The 6,494-nt window shown below is 43.4% G+C and overlaps 1 long non-coding RNA gene across 1 annotated transcript; it reads left to right on the top strand.

The window, feature by feature from the left end:
• Positions 1–4,258: 4,258 nt before the first annotated feature.
• Positions 4,259–6,078, top strand: LOC127309173 (uncharacterized). The gene is made up of 3 exons (XR_007856986.2): positions 4,259–4,362; positions 5,460–5,567; positions 5,969–6,078. It is a non-coding gene; the product is annotated as an uncharacterized lncRNA (long non-coding RNA).
• Positions 6,079–6,494: the final 416 nt, after the last annotated feature.

Genomic DNA, 6,494 nt, shown 5'->3' with positions numbered 1-6,494 from the left:
GGTCACAAGAGATGACAAACCACGGTACGATTAAAGAGTACTTGTCGGTAACGAGGTTGAACTAGGTATGGAGTTATCGATGATCAAACCTCGGACAAGTAAAGTATCGCGCGACAAAGGTTATCGGTATCGTATGTTAATGGTTCATTTGATCACCAAGTTATCGTTGAATATGTGGGAGCCATTACGGATCTCCAGGTCCCGCTATTGTTATTGATCGGAGAGGATTCTCGATCATGTCCGCATAGTTCACAAACCGTAGGGTGACGCGCTTAAGGTTCGATGTCGTATAGTTGATTTGGAATATAAGATGGATACTGAATGCTTTTCAAAGTCTCGGATGCGATCGAAGACATCACGAGGAGGTCTGGATTGGTCCGGAGAATAAGATTCATATAAAGGAAGTTAATTTCTGGGGTTCGGAAAAGTTCCGGATTTTTCCGGTGGAAGACCAAGAAGGTTCTAGAAGGTTCCGGAGGATCCACCAGTGAGTCCACGACCCCGGGAGGGGCCACACGAGACGAGGGGGTGCAGCCCAGCCCTAATGGGCCAGGCGCACCAGCCCCTCAAGGCCCAGGCCGGCCACCCCTTTAGGGTTTCCCCGAAACTATAGGGGGGAAGTGTTGGGGGGCAAGTCTCCCCCTCCCTCTTTAGCCGCCAGCCCTAGGGCTTGGAGGAGGGGCCAAGGCAACCCTAGCTGGCCTCCCCCCTATATAAAGAGGGGAGGGGGAAGGGGCGTGATGACCCAGAAGTATAGGGGGTGTATCGTAGTATTTTCGATAAATAAGAGTGTCGAACCCAACGAGGAGCAGAAGGTGTTGACAAGCAGTTTCGATGAAGGATTCACTGTAAATGCTCACAGACAAGTATTCAGGGGGTTTTGATGTAGCAGATAAATAAAGTACGAGTAAGTAAAATGCGAGAGAAATAATTGCAGCGAGTGGCCCAATCCTTTTTAGCACAAAGGAAAAGCCGGTTTGTTTACTTATAATGACCAAACGTTCTTGAGGACACACGGGAATTTAGTCTAGTGCTTTCGCTTCATATAGCTGATGACCCACAAGTATAGGGGATCGCAACAGTCTTCGCGGGAAGTAAAACCCAATTTATTGATTCGACACAAGGGGAGACAAAGAATACTTGAAAGCCTTAACAGCGGAGTTGTCAATTCAGCTGCACTTGGAAACAGACTTGCTCGCAAGAGTTTATCAGTAGTAACAGTTTTATAGTAGTAGCAGTAGCGAAACAACAGTAGCAGAGTAACAAAGACAGCAGTAGCGATTATAGTAAACAGCAGGATTAAAATACTGTAGGCACAAGGATGGATGACGGGCGTTGCATGGATGAGAGAAACTCATGTAACAATCAAAGCAGGACATTTGCAGATAGGAATAAAACGGTATCCAAGTACTAAGCAATCCATAGGCATGTGTTCCATATTTAGTCGTACGTGCTCTCAATGAGAAACTTGCACAACATCTTTTGTCCTACTAGCCGGTGGCAGCCGGGCCTCTAGGGAATCTACTGGAAATTAAGGTACTCCTTTTAATAGAGTACCGGAGCAAAGCATTAACACTCCATGAACACATGGGATCCTCACATCACTGCCTTCCCCTCCGGTTGTCCCAATTTCTGTCACTTTGGGGCCTCGGGTTCTGGACATCGACATGTGTATACAACTTGCAGGTAAGATCATAAAACAATGCATATCATCATGAAACAATAACATGTTCAGATTTGAGATCATGGCACTCGGGCCCTAGTGACAAGCATTAAGCATAACAAGTTGCAACAATATCATCAAAGTACCAATTACGGACACTAGGCACTATGCTCTAACAATCTTATGCTATTACATGATCAATCTCATCCAATCCCTACCATCCCCATCAGCCTACAGCGGGGGGAATTACTCACACATGGATGGGGGAAAAATTGCTGGTCGATGGAGACGCGTCGGTGGTAAAGATGGCGATGATCTCCTCCAATTCCCCGTCCCGGCGGAGTGCCAGAACGAAGTTTCTGGTCCCGAGACGGAGTTTCGCGATGGTGGCGGCGTACTGGATGGTTTCTAGCGACTTCGACTTTTTTTCTCGCGTTTTTAGATCGAAACCTTTAAGTAGTCCAGAGGAGGGCGTCAGAGGCTGGCCGAGGGGGCCACACGCTAGGGCGGCGCGGCCCCCCCCCCTCCAGGCCGCGCCGGCCTAGTGTGTGGGGGTCCTGGGCCTCCCCCAGGCCTGCCCTTCTGGCTCCGTGATTCTTCTGGAAAAATAGGCCCTTCGACATAAATTCCGGGGATTTTCCTGAAAGTTGAATTTCTACACCAAAACGAGACACCATAGCAATTCTGCTGAAAACAGCGTTAGTCCGTGTTAGTTGTATGCAAAATACACAAATTAGAGGCAAAACAATAGCAAAAGTGTTCGAGAAAGTAGATACGTTTTGGATGTATCAACTCCCCCCAAGCTTAGCTTATTGCTTGTCCTCAAGCAATTCAGTTAACAACTGAGTGCGATAAAAGAAATTTCACGAACACATTTGTTCATATGATATAAATATTCTCATGATATGGACAAGTACTTAGGCAATTCATAATAAGATACATGCAAATAAAATCATCTAATAGCTATGTCAATCATGGAAAAGGTACCAACAAATTAATAATAAGCATCATGAATCATGTCTATCAGCAGGATTGCAATGTTCATAAAAGGATATGATAAAGTGGTATCTTGCTTGCCCGTATTTGTACAGCAAAACACACTACAGGAAATCCAGTCTATTGCAACAATTTTTATTGCTACAACCACATTTCGTTGCAACAAAATGAAATATTGCCACCAATTTCACTTTTGTGGTAATAGGCCCCACATATTACCACATTTTAGTATTGTCGTGATAAGTACATGTTTTGTTGCAATATAGGTCGTATATTGCAACAATATGCATGGATGTTGCACTATGGCCACGATAATGCGACAACAAAATTTTGTTGCGCCTGTTATTCATTTTGTTGCGATAGAAACTAGGTCTCGCAACAAAATATACATCCATGGTAATATTCATACACATATTGCAACAATTGTGTCACGTTGCGATAGGCACAAATACTGTGGCAAAAATTGGCCACCTATTGCAACAAATCACACATTGGTTGTAATAGCGCATATCTTTCGCCTCAATTTCACTGTGTTGCAATAACTATTGTTTACTGCGACAAGTTTTGTATCCGTGGCAATATGTAGAGCATATTACAACAACCCACTATTGTTGCAATTATGAACAAGATATTGCAACAATATTCCATAGTCAACGGCAGGCTTTCACATGGGTCACCTGGGCCATGGCTCCTAGATCCGGCAATGGCCATGGTATCTTGGCGCTTCCTTGATCCGTATTGTGTCGATCAGCCAACGGATACGACACATTGATGGGCTCCATCCGCATGAGCTCTTCTGAATCCTTTGAATTCACCATCGATGAGGAATATGCGAGAGTGTGTTAGCGCTTCCAAGATCCGGCCTTCCTCAATCTGCCAATGGATACGACCTCTTGGCCCTCCTCATAATCTTCTTAATCTGTCGGCAATGAGGAATCGGCAAGAGCGTGTTGGCACTTCGTTGATCCGACCGCGGCGTGCTAGGAAATCTTCTTCTTTTTTTTCTTGGAGTGCTGGCCCATCTTCTTCCTCATCCTCTCCGGCTCACTCCAAATATCGCCAGGCGGCCTCAAAGTGTTCTGACATATTACCTATAGCCACGGGTAGGGTAATTGTTCGGGCGTACGTTAAATAGATGAGATGGGTAAATGGTGGTGAGGGTGGCATGAGGTTTTTTTTTCGATGAGTGTAGCACACACCACCTCCATTACCCTCGTCGGATTGGTTCTTGTGTGGACTGCATACTCTCCCCGCCATCATAACCGGCATGTTCGATTGGCAACGACGTGGATATCTATCTCGGCCAATTTGTGAAATAGATTTTTACAAACAATTTTTAGTAATAATATTTTCAGAAGCAGATATATTCTATATCTTTTTTCCAAATTAGTCCATTATTATGAACGATCATTTAAAATAAATACAGTTCAAACAAATAATTAAGCGCGTACAAATATGTATTTTCTTCCTTCCACCTAAACCCTCCCGCTAACCTTCAATTATTTTGTAACTTCCCACCAAATTTTGGTCCTGTATTGCGCCATAATTTTGTAACCTCCCGCTAAACCCCCTTATAATAAGTAGTACTCCCGATTATTTCTCATAAGCAAATCGTGAGATCGGATCTGAGAGCTACCTCGTTCGTCCGTCCTCACGGCGCCATGACGGCGTCGTCGAATCTCTCAAACACACCGGAGTTGCAGGTAATTCTTTCTCCTCCGCACCGCTTTTCGTTCCCCTTTACCTGCTCTCACGCGAGGCGAAGAGGGAAGCGACCAAACTCCCCGTCGTCCTACGGCCGGCCGGCCCGTCGATCCCTCTCAGCGTTGCGCCCCCTTTCCATCGTAGAATTGACTAATTGACCGCAGGCCTCAATACACGTTCTCGCCTCTGGCATGCGCTCTGTATCTCACCTATACAAGGTGTGATTTCTCTCCTTCACATCATCGTGATGCCTCCTTCCCGATATGCCGATATGGTGCTCTGATCTAGCCGCCGTCATGCTCTATGGCCTGCTGAAGATTGATCTATGAAGAATCCGTTTCTGCATATGAAGGGGCTCTCCACTTCATATTGGTTATGCGGCTGCACGGCAGCGGTCATCTATCTCGAAGCCAACTTCGCTCAGCCATCCGTCAGCTGTCACACCAGTCTCTCGCTGATCTGCTCCAAAGAACAGTTTCTCATGTTTGAAGTTAGACAGTATGCTGCTTTTGATCCAAAAAAGTCCAAAACCGGGTAAGAATTTGGCAATCAATCACCGTCTCATGGTGTGATCGCTGGATTCTTGCTAGCTGCCTCGACTAATACTACCACCTCTTATTGAACCATGACCATCCAATGGTGCTTTGCTGCACGAGGCGTCCAGCCTTTTTTTTGTTTTAGTTTAGAAACAGTGAGAGCTTCTTGCTACGTGTCAGTGGAGCATTAATTATTTAATCTTGAAGCTTAGTGTGAACAAAAAAATTCTTCGTGCCCATGAGAATATTATCTTCTACCTTCATACAGTAGTCTAAACCTTAGACAACCAGATGTAATAAGCGTTTTCCAGTGATTATTTTGGCTGCAACTACATATCATCTTTGTAAAGCTAATGGCACTATGGCAGCCCTGGGTCTTCAAGGGCTTAACCCCCAACTCCACTTTGTATTGAGCTACATGGCAGTAGTTGGCCATATTTACAGTCCTTTCCTACTGCTCCAATTGGTTGTAGATTTTTCACTTGGGAAGGATTCTGATTAGCATATGTCTTGAGATTTTGGATGCTGAAATTATTTTTCTGTTGGAGGACTTGGTGCAGATTCAAGAACAAAGCCATTGAAGTTCAGAATAGGATTATGTTGGAGGACTTGGTCTGATAGGTGACGTGATCAGATTCTAGGATCTTCAGCTATGTGGTGAGACAGTGGTACGTTTGCCCCAAATAAATAAGAACATCTTCTCCACAAATCATTCTTTAAGCATGAATTTTCCATAAATTTTTTTGGGGTTACGTAATGGAAGTCAATTCAATGTTAACTGGTAATGTTTTTCATGCTGGAATCAAACTCTGCATTCCATGCTTAAAGAATATAAAATATTCCTGAATTATTGATTTTTTCACTTACATGTGGATAATTTTTTATCTTAACATGCATATTACCATTGTCAATAAATCCAATGCTCTGAGTATGTATTCTCCAGTAAAGTTGCATATTTCATTTTTATAATTTGATCAATTATGACAAACATTAAATATATTTTGAAGCTAGCCTGTGGATATGCGGGTTGAGGACTAGTTGACTCTAATTCTGTGATTACCTACACAAGGGTACAATGACAAATTCAACGCAAGACCGTGCTAGTGGGAGACCACTGACGTGACACTAAGTGCAAGCTTAAGAGGAAAGATATGATTCACATTACTCCATTCTGCAAGGTACACCACTTTCCTTAATTCTTAATCACTATTGTAAATGGTTGCACATTGATAAGGCTAAGTCCATTAATTGTTCTTGTATTCAGTAAAGAAAGGATATGTTCTCATAACAAGGATTATAAGTATAACAGCATACAAAGTCCACTAAAAATTGTAGAATGCGTATTCTTTATTCAAGGTATATATATAATTCCTCATTCTTTTTTCTTGCAAATGTAGCAGTACACACATGTAGGTGACACTAGCTGAATATTGGTTTGTAGTTGATTATCAATAGGTGGGTCCATTTTGTTCTGCTTGATTAATACTTGTACACATTGGCGGAGCTATGTGGGGGAAAAATCTTGCCATGGCCTGCCCAGTTTTTTGCCAAAAAAAACTACACCAATACATGAATTAATCGAGCTGCTCAGCTCC

The sequence above is a fragment of the Lolium perenne genome, chromosome 6 (genome assembly GCF_019359855.2).
Source record: "Lolium perenne isolate Kyuss_39 chromosome 6, Kyuss_2.0, whole genome shotgun sequence".
NCBI lineage: Eukaryota > Viridiplantae > Streptophyta > Magnoliopsida > Poales > Poaceae > Lolium > Lolium perenne.
Note: the sequence above shows the minus strand (reverse complement) of the source record. Positions and strands in the feature narration are given on the sequence as shown.